The sequence below is a fragment of the Micromys minutus genome (genome assembly GCF_963924665.1).
Source record: "Micromys minutus genome assembly, chromosome: 19".
NCBI classification, from domain to species: domain Eukaryota; kingdom Metazoa; phylum Chordata; class Mammalia; order Rodentia; family Muridae; genus Micromys; species Micromys minutus.
Window position 1 is genome coordinate 31,268,498 of NC_137954.1, and position 21,526 is coordinate 31,290,023.

General features: G+C 38.5%; 1 pseudogene across 1 annotated transcript; it reads right to left on the bottom strand.

Annotated features, from left to right (window-relative positions):
- Window positions 1-3,064: 3,064 nt before the first annotated feature.
- LOC308433236 (Y-box-binding protein 1-like) lies at window positions 3,065-3,701 on the bottom strand (annotated as a pseudogene). The gene has a single exon. The product of its transcript is annotated as a Y-box-binding protein 1-like (transcript).
- Window positions 3,702-21,526: the final 17,825 nt, after the last annotated feature.

Here is a 21,526-nt window from a genome sequence, read left to right on the forward strand (position 1 = left end):
CATTTTCCCATACTCTTCATGAGTGATTCTGAGTGAGGATTCATGTGCGAGGAAAGCAAACTTATTTCTGATAGACGGCTGTCCATTCTAGGCTTATCCAATGGGTCTTCCAAATACAGGCAGCCCAATACAATCATCAATTTGTTACCATGTAGTCAAGGAGGTTGCTGGAGGAAAATCGCCATACTGGCACATAGCATGTGTGTCTACTACTATCAGAAAAACCTGTAGCTGTGGAGAGTGGGGGCCTTCTATACTTTTATTGTCTTACATTGTTTCATGTCCTACATCTGCCAGTCAGTCAGTATTATTCATTTAGCATGAACTTGTGAGCACCCATGTCTGTTTGCATGGGGTATTCAGAGAAGTGTGCATTATGATGGCATATACATAACCTCACACTAGATGCCCACTCTCAGATCCTTCCAATTTCCCAGTCTTTTTCTCTATGCTTCTCCTCACTTGGCTACTGTGATAGTTATGGTTAATAATTAATTGATAAGATCTGGAATCACCCAAAAGACAAGCTTTTAGACATATCCTGTGAGAGATTATCTAGACAGATATTAGAAGATTCACCCTAAAAGTGGTTATTGGCATTTTTTTTTTTTTTTAGATTTGGTCCTGGACCGATGTCTTAGTTAGGGTTTTATTACTGTGAAGAGACACCATGACCAAGGAATTTTTATAAGGACAACATTTAATTGAGGCTGGCTTACAGGTTCAGAGGTTCAGTCCATTATCATCAAGGCAAGAACTTGGCAGCATCCAGGCAGGCATGGTGCAAGAGAAGCTGAGAGCTCTGCATCTTCATCTGAAGGCTGCTAGCAGAAGACTGGTTTTCAGGCAGTGAGGATGAGGGTCTTAAAGCTCAACCCACCATGTCACAACTACTCCAACAAAACCACACCTACTCCAACAGGGCCACCCCCTCTAATAGTGTCACTCCCTGTGCTGAGCTTAAACAAACCATTACAACTAAATACAAAAGAGAGAGCTTGCTGAGCACTAGCATTGATACTTCTCTGTTCCTTCACTGAGGAGGCAAAGTGAGCAGCTGCCATGAGTTGCTGCTTCTAATACTTCTGCATCATGATGGACTGTCTCCTTGAACTAGGAGCCAGAACATGCCTCTCTCCTTGAAGTTGCTTCGCTTTGATTTGGGTATTTCAGCATCAAAACAAGGAAAGAAAACTGATACAACTACCCATCAACTCTGGCCACTACCTGTTCCTCTCAGAATGGGCTACATGTTCACAACAGGAAAGACTTTCACTTTCTGTTGATTTAAAGGGTGGTCCCTGAGTGAAACTACGATAGGGCCTTTCATTTGTCATTTGTGCAGATGCACCAAAATAAGCCATTTGGAAATCAAAGGCAAATCCTTCTTCATTCTTTCATCTTGATGTCCAAGAAACTTGTCCCATACTATAGTGTAGACATCAGTGACAAATTAAAGAGAGGTACTGAGACAATAGAGGTACTAAGACAAAGGAGGTACTGAGATAAAAGAGATACTAAGATAATGGAGATACTGAGATAACAAAGGTACTAAGACAATGGAGGTACTGAGACACCCATGGTACTGAGGAAATTAAGGTATGGAGGGAGATAGGATCATCTGGTCGACCTGATGCCACATATTCAAACCCTCTGATCCTGTGTGAGCTGTACTCTCAGTGATGCATTGCCATCACTACAGAGGGACTCACTATTGCCCCACCCCCTACAGTCCCCCTCTTTTTTATTCTTTTTGTGTAGCTGAGGATAGAATTGAAGGTCTCCTGCCTGTCAGGTTAAGTGCTCTGTTACAGAGCTGCACCTCCAGCCCAACTTTAGACTATAATCTTGGTCTTTCTAGCTATAAAAGAGATAATTCTAAACACACAATTACTTCAGGCCCTATCATAAAGTGTTTTCCTCTTCTAGGATCCAATAAAATATGAAGGAAGGTCTTTCTTTCAAATCTTTACTACAAACAGTATATCCAGTTTCTCCTAACACCAAGGGTCTAAGTTTCTGTTCTCTTTCAGCTTGAGGCTAGCCTGATCTACCTAGAGAATTTCAGCTACTCAGAATCACATAATAACCACTGATCAAAAAACAAAATAAGGAATAATAAACAATTAAAATCTATAAAGAGAGCAAAGAGTTACCCAAAACAAAACAGGGCCAAAACCTTAAAAAATAAGTTTGAAAGGGTTAAGTAAGTTGTTTATTATTATTATTATTATTATTATTATTATTATTATTATTATTATTATTATTATTAACTGTTATTAACAGGTGCCTGCAGTTTGTCGACTTTTTTTTGGAAAAAAAAATCAAGTTGTAGCCTTTATTACAAATTAAAAATGAAGTTCTTAAAAATCTCAACTCGACCAAATATGAAACAATTTAGAAACTGTTAAAGGTGTATCGAGAAAAACCAGACCTACTTTTTTTTTTTTCTTAAAAAACATGTTTGCCATTACTCAAGAGACATATTTAGGTAAAAATAATAAAAACCCCATGCTGCACAGATAATGCTGATAGTTCTAGTGTATCTGGTCAACGGGAAAAAAGCAAGCATTAAGGTCTTCAGCTCCAATCTTTATTCATTTCTTATTCCTGGAATTTTATATCCATTTCATCTTGATGACCAAACCCGATGGTGGTAGAAATGGCAAGCTGATGCTTACTCAGCCCCGCCCTGCTCAGCCTCGGAGCAGATGAAATCTCAGCTTCTGTCTTTTTGCTATCTTGTGGTTATCGCTGGGAGTCTGCATTGGTCATTGGAGTTACGGAGATACCAACATTGAGGTGGCTGCTGACCTGGGGTCTCATATCCTTGATTTTTTTTTTTTTTTTTTTTTTTTTTTGTCCTCTTCAATGCCATCTTTTCTACCTTTCTCGGCTATCTTTGGCGAGCAGGGCCCCTGCAGAATCATGGTCTGTAACCCCGACATATATGTATGTATGCATGTATGTATGTATTCATTTATTCATTCATTCATGCATTCATTCATGCATTCATTTGTTTATTTGTTTATTTGTTTATTTATTTATTTGTTTGTTTGTTTGTTTATAGTCTCACTGGTCTACCTTGCTCTCCTGCACCCTGGTTGTCAGCTCCCTCCATCGCTTCTCTCACAGAGAGGTTGGAATACTGTGGTCAATGCGCATAGGGTCTCCGCACGTAGTAAGGTGGGAACCTGCGCCTGCAATAGGACAGGCGTGCTTGGGCCTGGCCTTCAGGAGCACTTTCCGACCCCTCGTTCTTTTCCCCACTCTCACTATTCTGGTAATTGAGTGGAGGACCCTTACAGTGTGAATAGTGTCTATATTGGTTGCGGTCTGCTGCGTATTTACCGCCTTGAGCTGGAACTCCACCAGAGCCTTTAACATTTGCTGCCTCCGCACCCTTTTCTCCTTCACCAACATCAAACTCCACAGTCTCTCCATCCTACACTGCAAAGGTACTTCCTGGGGTCATTCCTCTTTATGGCAGTCTGGTGTACAAATACGTCTTCCTTGGTGTCATTCCTGTTGATGAAATCGTATCCGTTCCTTACATTAAACCATTTTACTGTTCCCCAAACCTTCATTGCTATGACTTTCTTGTCCCACCAATGTGAGGCCACCCGGGTCGCCAGTATCCGTGCCTCTGCCCGTGGAGCGGGGCTTGATGTCGGTGGCTCTGACGGTGGCGGCAGGAGCATTGGGTGGCTTGCTGGGTCTCTCTGCTGCCACACTGCTCATGGTTGTGGTGATGGTGACTAGGTTGGCGGTGATGGGGCTCTCAGGGGTTAGCTGTAAGTTGGAATTTTTTTGTTTTGGTTTGGTTTGGTTTTTTTTTTTTTAACATAGAAAAAAAAAAGTGATTGAGGAAAACACCCACTATTGATCACTGAGCTCTTTTGCACATACATACACTTCAAGATATCCACACACACATATGGACAAACGCATTACAATACATTCACATGTTCATAAACATTTAGCATTTTAAATAACAGGAATTACCAACAAATACAAGGAAAATTTCACACATCACAGTTCATTATTAGTAAAGTTTCACCAAATTGCCATCTTATTGTGAATAAGAGCCACATACATTTGCTCTCAGGACTATATAAATTCTGTTTTTGGGAGAACCCCTTTCTTATGGGTTTTTACTGGTTTGTTATTTATTTTACTTTTCTTTTTGATATGGGGTTATTATGTAACCTTGAGTGGCTTGGAATTCTCTGTGTAGACCAGGCGGTCCTCAAACTCACAGAGAACAAGAATGTAGACTCTTGATGTAAGGGGGTAACTGTACACTGTTTGTAGTAAGAATCTGAAGGAAAAAAACTTTTAAAGACCTTCCCTCATTCCTGTTATATAAAGTTTTCATTTTCTTCACAAATTTTCTAGAAAATGAAAAATTTCAATATCCCAATCTTTCTCAATTGCATTAAAAAAAAAAAAAAAGACTTAACAGCTATTTCAAAAGAGAATTAAGAAATGTCCCTGTCAACTCTTGGCATCTAGAAATAATGCACTAAAAATCCATGAGAATCATATGGACAATTTGAAGAGCTTTGGCCATTTAGATCAACCAGTTCTCCTAGACAGGTTTGGTGATACCATGTTTGCTATAACAGGTCATAAGCTATGTCATGTGCATTCCCACTACCTACAACATGTCATCTGCTAAGAGTAGTGTGGAATGTTCCCGAAAGCCTCACCCCGATCCATTTCCTTCTGAGCAAAAGACAGAAATAAAAATGTGTATTATCCAGCGACCAGAAACAATGACTTGACCAAATTCTTAAGAAAATGGCTGCATCTAGAGAATATCATTCTGAGTGAGATAACCCAGTCACAAAAGAACAGATATAATATGCAGTCACTGATAATGGGATGCTAACCCCAGAGGCTCGCACTGCCCCAGAAACAACTCACAGACTGTATGAAGTCCAAGAAATAAAGAAAACAAAACAAAACAAAAAAAATTCTCTATACAACAAGAAAACTTTGACTATTTCCATGTTACATTTTGTTTTACATGTACTTTATGCTCATTGTAACTATTAAGTTTTCAATGCATACTATCAAACCTTTAAAAAAATCAAGTACTGACTAAAAATATATTCATACAGTTTTATGTAAAAATTATTTTAAAATCTGAAAAAAGTACTGACAAAAATGTATTGTATAATTTTATGCAAAAAATGCTTAAAATCTGTACATTTATCTTATTTTTGTAAAATAAAGTTGTTAAAAAATAAAAAAATAAAAATAAAAATAAAAAGAGAATGACAGACTTAAAAAAAATGTGTGTTATCAAGAAAGAGCTGCATGATGATATCTAGGGACTGTGAGTATAAAATAATATTTCTTTCCCCATAGATAATCAAAACATAGATTTAATGTTCTGAAGAGTAACAATTTTCCTCAGGAAAACCTTTCCTTTTCCTAACACAAAAATTCAAGCTAGTTGCATTTACATCAACCAAAAGGACCTGGAACATTCAACAACCTGGGTACAGGCTGAACCAGAGGAGCAAACTAAGCATACTTAAAAATAACAATAAGGATATGAAGGATCACAATCAAAATCTGCACGGAGAGAGGTCACAGTGACCACTACCAAACAGTGCCAAATACCCAAGGCCTCTTTGGCCTGCTGCATCTGGAAACTCTGGGCCAGGCTACAGCAGGCACAAGCCCCAGTTTTCACTTGCTGAACTTTTACTGACAGCCAGTGGCTCGGGTTGCAAATTTGCTTATATTTAGAAGAACAGGTGTGTGACCCAGTTCTAAGTCAGCTCAGTGCCCTCCTTGCTGGTGTCATTGGTGTCATTTAGATGTGTTTCATGGAACTATGATGACTTAATGCAGAAAAGGGCACATAGCCCTGCTTTGCACTTAACCCTGTGCCTATCATAGGGGAAGTATATATCAAAACTTCTCTTCAAAGACCCCTTTCTTGGCTTAATTCTGCAAGGTTTGTGGGGAAACTTGAATGTCCCCCATAGACTCTGGTTTTGAATATTTGTGTACCTCCTAGGACTACTATTTGTGTAAACTTTGGGAAATGGGTCCTAGTTTGTGGAAGTAGGTCACCAGAGGACAGTCTCTGAAGGTAATTTCAGGTCCCTGATTCCTATTACTCTTCTTGTGCTCCATTTCACAGTGCTTTTAAATAGTCACCAACGACCATTCTCTACCGCAACTCAGCTATTCAGTGATTTCTTCCCCACTATAACCGATTGACCACTCAACAAACCAGAAGTCACAACATATCTCTTTTCCCTTAAGTTGTTTTGGACAGATATCGTGGCCATGGTAAACAAAGTGACTAGTATAAAGTGTTTTATATTATCTCATGACTTTTGGGGAAAAATAAACAAAAACAATCAGAAGTCCTGGGTTTTTAATAATATTTCAATTAGAAAACAAGTTGGATCTTCCCTGTGAGACTTAGAAAGGATCATAAGCTATGGTCCTTAGCTTCCCCCTTCTGCAATATCCCAAAGTCATTGTGGATTCTAAAGGAGTTAGCAGAAGGTTGAGCTTCATAAACAACAAAGTATTGCCTAAATGCAGATGACCGTGAAAGATACAAAGGCTCTTCTAAAGCTCATGCTAACTGATATGACAGGCAAAAGCATGCTGTGAGCAATGTTGGGCATGCCAGATATATGTGGAATTCAGGACCAGGTGTTATTGACAATGGAAGCTTTGCAGCCACCTTCCTCAGTTACCATTGAAAGAGCCAATCAGATAAAGGTATAAGAAAGTGAAGAGACTCAGCTGTGCTACAATGATGCCCTTCTGCAAGTGACATCAGCCCTAGTAATTACCCAGACATCCTTCTGCAGATTTGTATAGAAAGTGATGTGCAGTATCTCTCAGCAGATACCAAGCAGAAGACCTCTTCCTGGGAGAAGGAAAAGAAAGTTCTGTTCCAATTCAGATTTAATTATTTATATCGTAATAGGAATGATCAAGAGTTGTTAGAAAATTATGTATGGATGACTTAAAATGATATGAATAAAGTAATACCAAAGTAGTTTCATCAAAAAAAGTCTTCTCTTAGACATTTCCTGCTTACAAGTAAAACTTATTCATGTTACTTTGGATACAGTGATAAATAATAAGTAGATAGATGCCTAAGACAGCTATCCCTGTCAAACATAAGCATTTGAAATGTACTCAGAGATTTCGTGGACAGTTCATCTCTACTCCTGATCAAAATCCCCCTTAGTTGTTCTAAAATTTAAATTAGAAGATTGCAAGATATCACTCTAAAGTCACCAGCTTAACAGACACAGGAATTCTACCACCATAAATTCTGGACAAGTAAAAGCCTTCATGGTTTAGGACAGCAGTTTCCCTCTGCAATGTGTATGAACATGATTATTACCCAAGGCCACCTCAGTTGAGCCTATGGTAAGCACTTTTGCACTTTCAAGGACATGACACCCAGAGAGACTTGTACACTGCCCATCACCTGATTGCCTTTAAAGGAATGTGAATCTATAAAAGCCAATCTGCTTGATTTTTTTCCTCTTGCTATATTAAAAATGCAAACTCTTAATGCTTGTTTTACAGGATCCTGGAAAACAAACAAACAAATAAAACATGATCCTCCAAAGATCCATGATCAGTAATGCAGTACCACTTTGGAAATTAATTCCTCTTAGCTGGGACTTCAGCTTTATTGTACAAACCTTGGTTGAGGACACTATCTTAAATCACGAATGACACATACAGCCAGGCTCACACTCCTAAGACATCCCAAAATCTGAGATAAGAACATGGGGCAGATCACATGAATCTTGTCTATGGATACTGTGGAGAAATCCGAAAAAGTCATAGGTTTAAAGTTCTTAAGGCAACATCTGTCTCTTTACAAGTTTTCCTCACTGCACAGCTGTGTGCAGAGATGGCAATCGCTCAGATGTAGAAAAGGGCCTCTTCTTTCTGCCCTTGGTTCTCAACCTGTAACTTGTATATGTTCAAGAAAATGTGATCTAAAGATTCAGTGAAGAAATGGGAGGGGAAGAATCACATAACTGATTTCTTTCAAGAATCAATTTCTTTAGTGGGATAAACATTGGCTAGCGATTGAGAAACAAGCCTCATGAGTAAGTCTAGGTTAAAGCAAACCAGACACAGGAAAACAAAATGGGGATGACTTTAAGTCTAGACCTAGAAATTCATGTAATTCATCACAGGACCTAGACAAGGGTTGCTTGCTTTTCACTGTTGGCTCCTTTATTTAAGGAATGCAATATCTGGGGTGAATTACTTAGCCATATCTTAGGACCTTATAAACCGAAAATAAGAACAGCATCTATTTCAGTATGGTTAGTGAGGATTAAATGAGTTAAAGTCTGTCAAGAGCTGAGACTGGAGTTTGGCCCATAGCAAGCTCTGCATATGTGTTTGTTAAGTCAACAAATTCCTAGCTGTGTGCACACAACACACGCAAGCGCTGATGCTGAGGCTATAAATCCTTCCCAGAAAGAAAATCACAGATCCACACAGCCCTCTTTTCAGAATTGCTCATGTTGCTTCCAGACATTGGCTATTTAATCCTCCCAGAACAACCAGAGGGAATTTACACAAATAAACTTCTCCATTTACAGATGAGAAAACAGCTTCACAGTAAGATGGTATGTTTTCCTTGCGTCTGTCCAAGGAGTCCAGCTTTCCTTAATGCGTCCTCCTACGCTAGATCCCTTTGCTCCTGAGCAGAAAGAAGAAATAACCACAATAACAAAAATAAAAAACCCTTAAATAATAGATGTCAAATAATGTAGAGAAAAATGTCTTTGCTGTGCAATATTTATGCAACTTTTGGAAGTTAGAGTTTGTTCTCTGTCTTTTACAGGGAACTAAAAAAGTAAATGCTGCTAATGGAACTTAAGTTTCCATTCCAGTTTCATAAGTGGGCAAGGAACTCAACATTGGAGTGTGGTTTAAGATAATAGTAATATCATGTATGTGAGTTCTGATTAAATTAATATAAATGTGACCAGCTTCTTTTCTGTTCCTTTATGGAAAATTGCTCAATAGGTACATCTGGGGAAATATGTAGTTGTGGGACATTAGGGACAGAGTCTGTTCACACATGATCAACAAAGTTAAAAAGGCAGAAATGAATGTGAGGAGCATTTGGGTAGAGCTGACCCGACTGGCATATTCAACTTTCTCCTCCAAAAGTGCCTTAGTGAGCTTTGAAAAACAATAATATTTGTCCATAAAAGTTTCTTCATGACAACTCTTGTTTGTGAAAGAACTTTTGGATTTTACCCAATATACAAAATTGTCATAAAGAGGCAAGGGAAAAATAGATGGGAGAGGGAAGGAGGGGTGAAAGCAGATATAGTAAGAAATAGAGATATTTGGTAATTTCCTTAAGTAATTTCCATATTAAGACATGTTTATGGGAAAACAAATAAATTTCAAAAACCAAACAATGTATGTTTGTACACAAAATTAGGAATAAATAATTAAGTAAAATATAGAAGACAGTTAAACTCACTGTATTTCTAGCTGCATGTCGTTATCTTTGACATGTACACATATATTACCTATGCCTGTAAATTCAAATAAAAACTTTAGTTCATATGTTGTCCTTTGAGAGCTTCATATACATTTATGATGAATTTTAACTTCTTCTTACCCCAAGCATCCTACCCCATAGCTTCCTTCTACTAAAAGTCTTGTTCTTTGCAACAAGTTCAGTGTTCTTCTTATTATGCTGTGTGTGTGTGTGTGTGTGTGTGTGTGTGTGTGCCTGTGCATGTGCGCATGTGTGTCTCATTGCACATGCACATGTGTATACCTGTCTTTGTCTTTGTCACTAAATTTAAATAAATTTAGCCAATAGGCATGGGTGGGCTATTATTTACTCAATCATGGCAAACTTACCAGCAGTCACACCAAAGAAGAAAGTGACATTCTTCTCCCCAAATAACCTTAATATCCAAGACTTTACTTTCTACCCATGATGTTGATGGATAGTGTGTATATATTTCTTTGATAACATTTAAAATGAGATAGTGAGTGCATTAGCTATATCATGTGCAAAAGACACTGTTTTACAACACTCATCCCCAGCTGATAATTCCTACATTCTCTCTGTCCTTTCAGCCACCATATTCCCAGAGCCTTTGGGGAGAGAGAGAGAGAGCTAAAGGTGGCCTATTTAGAAGCAATCACCTCACAGACTTTTCATCTACTTTCACCAGTTGTGAGTCTACACATCAACTATATTACTTTCCCTCTATGACAAAACAGAAACTATTGTCAGCATTTTGCTTTCTTCTGGATTATTTTCTAGCCGTAAATTTATTCTAAAGTAATAAACAACATTGAAATTGTGCATAGCTATGAGATTCTCTTTGGTGTTTTAATACATAAACAAATAATATAATGTTCAAGTCAAAGTAAACAAATTTATCTTCTCAAATATTATTTTTAATAGGGTGCATACATACAAAATCTTCCCTACTAGTGTTTGGAAACACAAAGTACACTGTTCTTATCCACAATCTCCCTGATATAGAACAGCACAATAGAACTGCTTGTTTTGATCAAATGTAAAGATCAACCTTTCCCCATTTAATCTTTCTCATTTGCCACTCAAGTTCTATGAACTCATCTTTTTCTTTTGTATTCTGCAGATAAGTGCGATCATGTGACTCTTGTCTTTCTGCACCAGGCTATATCAGTTGACACATTGCATTGCTGAATGTTCATTATCAATTCAACAGGGTTGAGAAATTCCAGGGCTATTGGTGAGGCACACATTTAGGCATGTCCCTGAAGGCATTTCTAGTGAGAATTATCCGAAGCCGGAAAGAGATGCCCTGCATGTGGTAGACCCATTCCATTGGAAGAAGGAAAGGAAAAACTCAGAAAAATACTACTATTTCAGGTTTCAGTTTCCTGGTGTGTTCAAATGTTAGGACTCAGAGTAATGCCCCCTATCATGATGGACTGTGCCCTCAAACACAAAGCTAAAATAAATCTTCCTCCCTCAAGTTGCTTCTTGTCAGATATTTGGTCAGAACAATGAGAGAATGAACTAACACATACAATTATATCCATTCCATCCATCCATGACCTTGAGGATAATGGAAAAATGGCTATATACTACTCCACTGTGCGTTGTAATCAATACCTCCAAATACTATTAAGTTCTGAGGTTCTTTTCTTTTACTATTTGAGATTATTCCGCTCACATTTATTTTAACAACTAAATTTCTAGAATTTCAGCTTTTATTTGTTACTCTGTGTATTCATTCAGTTTTCACTTTTTAATTCTTTCCCCCATTTCCAAGTCTCTGTTGTTATGATTATGTCTTTCTTTGTGGCATTTACAGAAGGAAAATTCTAGTTCCTTAGATGGGTTGTTGGAGTACTCTATGATTTTCATCCTGTCTATCTCTTCAGCTTTGTACCCATGCTGTCCCTACACACACACACGTACATACACACCCATACGCACACACACACAGAGGGAGAGAGAGAGAGTGAGTGAGTGAGAGAGAGAGGGGGGGGGAGAGAGAGAGAGAGAGAGAGAGAGAGAGAGAGAGAGAGCAGTGTCTGAATTGTTAGTTTCTCTTTTTTTCCTCTTTTTAAATAAGATATTCTCTGTATTTATATCTAAGATGTTATCCCCTTTCCTCCAATTCCATCCTCCCTCCCTCTCTCATTACCTCCATGAAGGTGCTCCCTCTCCCAACAACCGTTTCCCTGCTCAACACTTGGCATTACCCTACACTGGGAAAACAAGTCTTCTTTGGACTAAAGGGCTCTCTTCCCATTTATACCAAACAATGCTAGCCTCTGCTGCATATGCACCTGGAGCCATGAGTCTCTCTATGTGAACTCATTGGTTGGTGTATTAGTCCCTGGGAGCTGTGGTGGGTTTGATTAGTTGATCATTTTGTTCTTCCCATGGGGTTGCAGACCCTTCCAGCTCCTTCAGTCCTTTCTCTAGCTTCTTCAATGGGGTCCCCGTGTTCAGTCATATGGTTAGCTGCAAGCATCCTCCTCTGTATCAGTATGGCTCTGGCAGAGCCTTTAAGAAGGCATCCATTTCAGATTCCTGCCAGTAAGCACTACTTGGCATCAGCAATAGTGCTTGGGTTTAGTAACTCCATATGTGGTGGTTCCCCTGTTGAGGCAGTCACTGGATGATCTTTTCTGCAATTCCTGCTCCTCTATTTGTCATTTTATATCCTCCCGTGAGTGTTTTGTTCTCCCTTCTAAGAAAGACTGAGGCATCCACATTCTGGCCTTCCTTCTCTTTGAGCTTTATAACTTGTGAGTTGTTTCTTGGGTAGTCAAGCTTTTGGGGCTGGTATCTGCTCAAGTAGGTACATACCATGAGTGTTTTTATTGTTGTTGTCGTTTTGTTTTGTTTTTCTTGTGACTGGGATACCTCACTCAGGATAATAGCTTCAAGTTCCATCCATTTGCCTAAAAATTTCATGAAATCATTGTTTTTAATAGCTGAGTATTACTCCATTGTGTAAATGTACCACACTTTCTGTATCTATTCCTCTGTTGAAGGACATCTCGGTTCTTTCCAGCTTCTAGCTATTATAAATAAGGCTTCTATCAACATGATGGAGCAAGTGTCCTTGTTAAATGTTGGAGGTTCTTTTGGGTATATGCCTAGGAGTGGTACAGATGGGTCCTTAAGTAGTACTATGTCCAATTTTCTGAGAAACTGCTACACTGATTTACAGACTGATTGTTACCAGTTTACAACCCCACCAAGAGTGGAGGAGTGTTCCTATTTATCCACATCGTCACTAGTATCTGCTGTCACCTGAGTTTTTGATCTTAGCTATTCTGACTGGTTTAAGGTGAAATCTCAGGCTTGTTTTGATTTGCATTTTCCTGATGACTTGGGATGTTGACTATTTCTTTAAGTGCTTGACAACCATTTGATATTCCTCATTTGAGAACTCTTTGTTTAGCTCTGTACCCCACTTTTAATAGGATTATTTGATTCTCTAGAGTCTAACTTCTTGAGTTCTTTGTATATATTGGATATTAGCCCTCTATCAGATATAGGATATTGACTAAAGCAATCTACAGATTCAACAAAATCTCCATCAAAATTCTAACTCAATTCTTCATAGAGTTAAAAAGAGAAATTCGCAAATTCATTTGGAATAATAAAAATCCCAAGATAGCAAAAATATTCTCAACAATAAAAACTTCCAGGGGAATCACCTGAACTCAAGCTGTATTACAGATCAGTTGTGATTTAAAACTGCATGGTATTGGTACAGAGACAGGCAGGTAGATCAACAGAATAGAATCGAAGACCCAGAAATAAACCCACACACCTATGGTCACTTGTTCTTTGACAAAGGAGCTAAAAAAGATTCAATGGAAAATAGACAGCCTTTTCAACAAATGGTGCTAGTACAACTAGTAGTCAGCATGCAGAAGAATGCCAATTGATCCTTTCTTATCTCCTTGTACAAAGCTCAAGCACAAGTGGATCAAAGACCTCTACATAAAGCCAGGTACAGTGAAACTAATGGAACAGAAAGTGGGGAAGAGCTTAGAACCCATAGGCACAGGGGACAACTTCCTGAACAGAAGACCAATAGCATATGCTCTAAGATTAGGAATCAACAAATGTGACCTCATGAAATTGCAAAGCATCTATAAGGCAAAGGACACTGTCCAAAGGACAAAATGGCAGCCAACAGATTGGGAAAAGATCTTTACCAATCCTACATCTGAATTGTTTGTTTCTTAAGATGGTATCTCTGCCCTTGAATTTGGTTTTTGATTTTCTTTGTCTTTTCTATAGTAATCATTGTTGGAGAGTGGTCTGTTGATATGCTAAATTCTCTATTCAAACTTCTAGTTTCCTCAAGAAAAGTGAATCTTCATGCATACCAGCTTTTGTTTGGCATGCCTTGTTCTTTAATTTAAAACTATTGGTTGAATATAAATGCTGACAGGCTATCCCTGGTCAGAAGAGAAGTCGGCAGCCTTTCCATTCTCAGGACTTGGGGCTCAAAGCACAGACCATGAGAGAGAGGAAGGAAAATAAAGATGGTACTATGTGGTAGATGGATCATGAACACATGCCAGGAGGGCCAGCCAGAAAGAGTAGGAGCAGCCCAGGCAAAACATGGCAAATGATATCTCAGGGTTACTGATAGGGAAGTAGACAAAACAGCATAGAGGGCTGATATCTGTCCAGCTCTAATGCTTTAAGGTTTATTATAAATATAACAGTTTTGTGTCTTTTATATGAGAACTAAATGGATGAGGTTGGGTAGAAACCCCTAAATAATATTTACTACAGCAAATCATGATACACTATTTTATCTGCATAGGTTTAATTGCTTTTATCTGAACTATTTTTGCTATCGTCATCTTCAGAGTCCTCCAAAATATTTTCAGAACCATCCTGAATGTTTCCCTGGATCCTAGGAACAGCATCAAAACACCTTGTGCAAAAGAAAGTTTCTGAATTATGAATAAGTGGATGTCAATAGCCTTTGATTTGTAATCATGACATGGCTTCATGAGAGATTTGGCAATTCCATAATAGAAATGTACTTTTCCTGTACACTAGAAGGCAGCTACTGTCTTTGGGTTGACAAAGTAGGTAGTCTATTAAGGCATACAAGGGATAGGATTGAAATAAAACAACAAACACAATGCAGTACTGGTAGCCACTTGGGTAGACACATAAAGAATATCGTACATTTACAGAAAGGCATTTTAACTTAGACTTATATTGAATTTATATATGGGAGTCATATAAGCAGTTCTCTGCATTATACTCAAATCATTCCATTCTATTTAATTTGTAATTTATCTAAGATATCTAGGTATTGTGTCAGAACAGAGTAAAAAATTTCAAATTTAAACCAAAAGCTAGCTCAGGGTAAACAAGGACGCACTAATAAATGCACTCTCTCAAGATCTTTATTCTTAGCTCAGCCATGGCTGAAAATATGGTCATAGCTTCAAAACCACAGTTTTCAAAGCAAAGGGCATGAATAGCTTCAAATGAAAGATGACACTTGGGTCTTCACAGAAGCCCAACTTATAACCTGCTTCAGACAGGTTCAGTCTGCACATGGGGCAAGCATCTGTGCCTTTATGCTTTGAGTGCTTTACAAGGTAAATAAAACAGCCCCCTCACAAAGCTCTGTGCCCTCAGAGAAACAATCTGAAGGGTCTTACTAGCTTACAAGCTAGTCTCCCAAAGATGCTGTGCTGACAGATGTCACCTCTCTTTTTGCAAGGTTCCCACTTTTTCATAGCAACAGTGAGAAACGTTTGCAACTTTCCAAAGAGTGAGAACAACTGTTAAAGCAGACATAAAAGGAACAAGGAGATGGTTCAAGGAAGCATGGTGGAGACTGGTAGGGATTAAACACAAGTCAGTAGGGTCCATGAGAGGGTGGAAAATCCCTCAGGGCAGAGGCACTCTGTGCCTTTTGCAGAGTGCTCTGTCAGCCATCAAATTTGACTGTGGGATGCTTTCTCCCAGGAATTAGCTAGTCAGTATTGTTTACACTCGAAAAAAGAAAGAAAGAAAATACTACAATGTAGCTTTCTCCTGGCTAAAGAGGGAAGGAAAAAATTGAAAGGAAGAAGAGAATAGGAAGGAAGAAGGGAAGAGGAAATAGAGAAAGGGGTAGGGTAGGGGAAGGAGGCTCTCTCATCTGAAAAATCCAGGTTGTGAGTCAAGATAGATTCACCATCGCAACCATTATGGCTCATTCTTGCCTCCCTCACCCTTTGCTCTGATACTCCCACATAGCTATTATTTTCATTTCTAGACAGTCTTTTCCTTGTGTGAGAATGTTTTTTTTTTTAAGAGTTCTCCATACTCTTGCCCAGCTCCAAAACAAACACACTAGCTTTCTTTTGATATGTCTAAGAAACCTAAACGTTCTCCAGCTTGGATTTGACTCCTGTGAGCCCCATCAGTATTACCTGAAGCTCCAATTATTTCAGCCAGAGAGCAAGAAGGTTTGCCTCAGAGTAAAAGGTGCCGACACACCAGAAAACAAGTGGCAAGACAAGGAATAGACTTTTTGCCAGATCACTGAATGCTGATATCAACTAACAGGAAGAGTTTAGGAATGTCAGCCTGTTTGGCTGTAGAAGGTCCCTTCTCAGCTTTCTCTATGGACCTTCTGATAAGTCACAAGACCTACCCATCACAAAATGCTGACAAAAATGTAGCATGAACCAATCAGCTCATTGTTCTAGAAAATGCAATTTTTAACTCTGAGATAGGAAAGGTAATTGCAGTTGGGTTATCCAATGACTGACTTCCAAACAGATAGCCAACACAGAATAATTCTTGGGTCTCAGATGTATTGATTTTGCCTTAGTTTGTCCCTTCCTAGTGTCTAAGTTATAAGCTCTGCCCTCTACACTAAGGTTTATTCAGTATATACAGATGAGTTTTCTTTCTTCATATTCCTTATGAATGAAGTTTTGAAGTCTCACTATCTGGGCTAGTATTATATGTTCTTATAATAAATCACATTGCCCTAAATCATCATGACTAAATTCATGTTTATTATTAAGATCCAATTCTGACACTAAGTGGAAACAAATAAACACTGATATTTACATGGGAAAGAAATGACTGTAGAAGATTATGGTTTCCTAATATAGGCTGTGGGGTAACCTTAAACTAACTAGGTATCATATTCCCCTTAAATGCACATTTTTTAATATTCTATAAGCATAGCTTTTACTACCTTCTCCATTCATAAAAATATTTTCAAGGGCAATTATTTTGTTCTTAAGCACTGACTTTATGCCAGATATCGATAAGCTTTGGAGACAACATGATGAACTAAAGTAGACAAATCTTTGGCTTCTGTGGGTCTGGCAGAGAGAACCTACAAAGGAACAAACAGACAGCAAAAAGCCTGTATGTTATTTCCTAAGAACACCATGATAAAGTCACAAACTGTTCTCTTAAAATAAAAGAAACTTATTCTGCCATGATTCTAGAGAGTTGATGTGTAAAATCAAGATTTCAACAAGGATATTTCCCTCTAAATTTTCTCAAAAAAAGAAAAAAAAACTTCTTGAAGTCATCTTCTTCTTCCTAGTACTTCCATTTTTTGCATGTCCAAGTGTTTCCTGTTGTTGGGACAATGTCATTATTGCATTAAGCCTTATTCTAAATCTAAGATAAGTTCATATTGCAATTATATGCATAAAAGCTCTAATTGTACACAAAATCAAATCCTGACATCCCAGTGGCTATGAATATTTGGCTGGCACCATCCAGTCCACCAGATAATATGCAATTACAAACTGATAGGACTGTCAAAAAGAAGTAGCATATGATTTTGTCATGACTGAGAAAAGCCTATGAGGTAGCCCATAAGGAAATGAGATTTCTCATGTTTAGTATCAAGCTTAGAAGTGTCAAACAGCACCCTCTTATTCTCTCAAGTTTATGCAGGCTAGAAAAGCAAGAATAGGACCAGATTCTTCTCCAAGGATCTCAGAAACTAGATTTGTGTCTAAATTAGCACTTCAGTGTGGACCCAATTTGGAGGGAAAGATGTCTAACCATTCTAAATTTCACTCAGATCATTGGGAAAAAAAGAAACCCATTCTTTGTAGCAAGCCTGAAACAAGAAATCTGTGTCTGCTAGATGCTATGGTTTTTAATTTAATTTCTCTTCAATTTATATCCTCCAATTTGAAGGAAAGGCTTTTTGGAGTTATTTCCAGTTTAATGGAGTAATAAGAAAAAGATCTACTGTGATATGGTTGGTGGTTATGTAAGGAGAGAAAGATAGGGTCTCCCTGTGGGAGAAAAGAAGAAAAAGCACAGGGATAAGACAACCATCTTTGAATAATGAAAGAAACTTGGAGATTGTCCTGAAGCTGCTTGTATTTTAATGTTAATTTCACTTCCTCAACAAGGGCTGCCTAGTGACTCCAACTAAACCTTTCTATTTTAATTAGTAAAATTAAAGAAACCCAGTGACTGAGTAGGACAAGGGAGAGGTAGAGAGGAATGAGAGGTCTAAGGAGGTCAGAGGATAGAAGGGAAAGGTTGTGACAACATGGAGCTTCCCAAGGACCAGCTAGACCCAGGCGGGATTGATTGGTGTTAAAAAGCTATGAACACTAAGGATTTTACAGTTCTAATATCTCATATAGAAGGCCAGTTTGCATCTTTGTCTATTTGATGCAATCTTGTTGTGTAGTGGATTTGTGGATTGAGAGTTGAATATATAAACCTGAGTGAAAAGCAACTGGGATGTAGAGTTGTATTTATGGGATTTTGGGTACAGAAACACCCCCAGGACAGAGGCAGAAAACAGGCAGTAGAAAACCACCAGGGAAGGGAGTTGCCCGGACAAGTTGGGCCATGATGGCTCAGACCGGGCAACAGAGATGCACTCAGTATCAGAGTCAGGTTTGAGGAGTGAGACCTCAGGGATGATAAAGAGATAAATTGTTTTTTATTTTTTAATATTTACTGCAACAGAAACTCTGTCCAGAAACTGTCCATCTGGAATGTGCTCCTTCCAGAGCTGTGAGAAATTTGGTGTCTTCTGTATAAGCCACCAGTATATAATGTTTATTACAGCAGTACACAGAGACTAGTGCATGAACTGCTTATAGACTGTGATCCCCTCCTTGAAGCTATCCATAATTATTCTGCATTGTTCTCTCAAAGACAGCAACAGCGAACCTCTCTTACCCAGAATATTTCTGATCAGACTTTTTTTTCATCTAAAAGAGCCCAAGACCTGTTTATGGTTTTTTTTTTTTTTTTTTTTTTTTTTTTTTTTTTTTTTTTTTTTTTTTTTTTTGGTGAGGCTAGGGCATACGGATTATGTAGGAACTAAACTACATGTGTAGCTTCATTCTTCATAAAAACACCTGTGCTGGTTCCACTGAATAACTAGACTTTGTGATCCAGAAGCCAATATGTTGGGTGATACCTCCTTGGAACAGTGGATCAAGAAAAGCTTACCTCTTAATTGGCAATGGGACTGGTGCTCACAGGCCAATCTTATGTTGATAAAGAACTAGAGGGAACATTGTAAGTAGAGAAATAAGAGGGAAAGATGCACACTCGGGGAAAGCAAAGAAAGCCCCTATGGGAAGAATTTGCCAAGTGAAAGCATGATTAGAAAGAGATGTGGACAGAGCACCCTGAAGGTCCAAAAAGTCACAGAGTGACTCTGGATAGGCAGCAGGCATGATCATAGCCACAGACTGCAGGAGAGTCATTCTCAGCATCCTAAAGAATTTGTGACTCTGGAAAAAAGCCAAACCAGTAAGAGTTATATTCAATAGAGAGGGACACCAGCTTTTGTGCTGGGGATTGTTCCCATGTTAGTATTGACTGCATTGGAGGTAACGGAGCCAACTAATCATATATAGGAAAACTGGGGGGAGGGTGCGTTTAGGGAGACAATAGAGTAATGACCTTGGGTAGGATGACCAGACAATTTGTCAACCAAACTTCAGTAGTTAAAAAGATGATTAAAAAAAAAAAACATAACCATATAAAACAAGATGTTGTATGCTAAAACAAAAATGGTGGTCACTTCCATCTTTTAGATCTCAAAATGTTGACTACTTACAAACCACAAAGAATATTTAAGAATCTTTTACTAAAATCACTTTCAGATAACTTTAAAAATACTTTAAAAATCATTTTGAGATAAGGCTAACTATGTAGCCCTTGGCTAGTTAAGAACTTATTGTACAAACCAGGTTAGACTTGAACACCATATGGCATCTTCTTGCCTTTCTTTCCCAAGTACTGAGATTCCCAATGGGCTTCACCATACCACCTGTTCTCAAATAACAGTTTATTTACGCATATTAACTACATATCAGCATTCTAGGCCCAGAGTCAATAGACTTGAGTTTAGCAACTAAGCTGTCACTAATTGTTGTTCTGGGAAATTGTTCTCACACCTTTATTTGCCTACATTGAAAGGAAGTTTATTAATGTTTCAGCTTTAATTCATTCCATATGGATTCCATTGAAACAGCTTTATGAATAGTATACCCTTTTGTAGCTGTGTAAATTTCAAAATATTTCCTGTGGCTTTACATTGTAATAACACTGGAAAGAAATATGATATGACAAATAAAAATTCCTGAATGAACAAAGGTAAGAATTGTGTTGCATATGCGCCATATTGCCAAGGTCTGAAGTTGTTTAATCCAAGAGCATAAGGCCTGGACTATGTCTTCAATCCCTTTGGACAAAAGCTGGATTCTGTAGGAAGTGGGACAGCTGTTGTTCAGCTATGCTGTGAGAAGAGAAACATCTCTACTGATTTTGCAGGGATGCATGGTCCACCCTTCTCAGCATTTCACTCATTCCTTAGTGCCTACCTCAGAGTTCATTGCTCTCATGACAACAGCTGGTGAGGCTCCCTCAACTTATTCAGTTTATGCCTTCTGTGTGCAAACATAATGGGTACTCTATTATCTAATTTCATGTGTAATAAGTCCCCTCCTCTTTTTTATAATGTCCTAGTTCTTTTGTAAATTCTTGCAACCAAATACTCAAGTATAACAAATTGGGCTAATCACCTTGAAACTCTCATTTTTGAGAGGCCCTCACTGCTTTTTCTTTTTTCATTTTCCATCATTTATGTTTTTATTCACAATACATCCCAGTTGTGTCCCCTATTTACTCTTTAGTACCACTCTATACTGGACCATCTAGTCCCACCAGGACTAAACACCTCCTCTCCCACTAATGCCCAACCAAACTGCACATCTGGAAAGGGAGCTAAGTCCAGCCCCCTGCATTCTCTTTGGTTGTTGGATCATTCCTATGAACACCTATAGGTCCAGGTTGGTTGACTCTGTAGATCTTCTTGTGGTGTCTTTGACTCCTCCAGCTTGTTCAATTTTACCATGACTCTTCCACAAGACTCCCCAAGTTCAGTCTGATATTTAGCTGCAGGTCTCTGGATCTTTTTTTAATCTCTTGCTGGACAATGCCTCTCAAAAGACAGTCATGCTAGGCTCCTGTCTGCAAGCGTAACCAAGTATTATTAATAGTCTGAGGTTAGCTCTCTCTCATGGGATGGTTCTGGTGTTGGGCCAGTCATTGGTTGGCCATTCCCTCAGTCTCTGTTCCATCTTTATCCCTGCACATCTTGTAAATGAGACAAGTTTGGGGTTGAAGGTTTTTTGGCTGGATTGATGTCCCTCTTCTTCAATTCAAAGGTTTGCCTGGCTACTTCAATCTCTCCATCTTCTGCTGCTAGGAATCTCAGCTAGAGTCACCTCCATAGAGTTCCTCTAGCCTTTCCCAACCCAGATCATCATGTAGTTCCAAAGATAGCCCCTCCCCCAACACCTGATTGTCATCCCCATACCCTCCACTCTCTTGCTCCCATCCTGTTTCCTCTGTCCATCCATCTCTAATGACTCTACTTTAGAAAAGTCTTTTTCTTGCTTTTTTCTTTGCAAACTGACTTTTGAAATTCATCTTAACTTCAACAATCCCTAA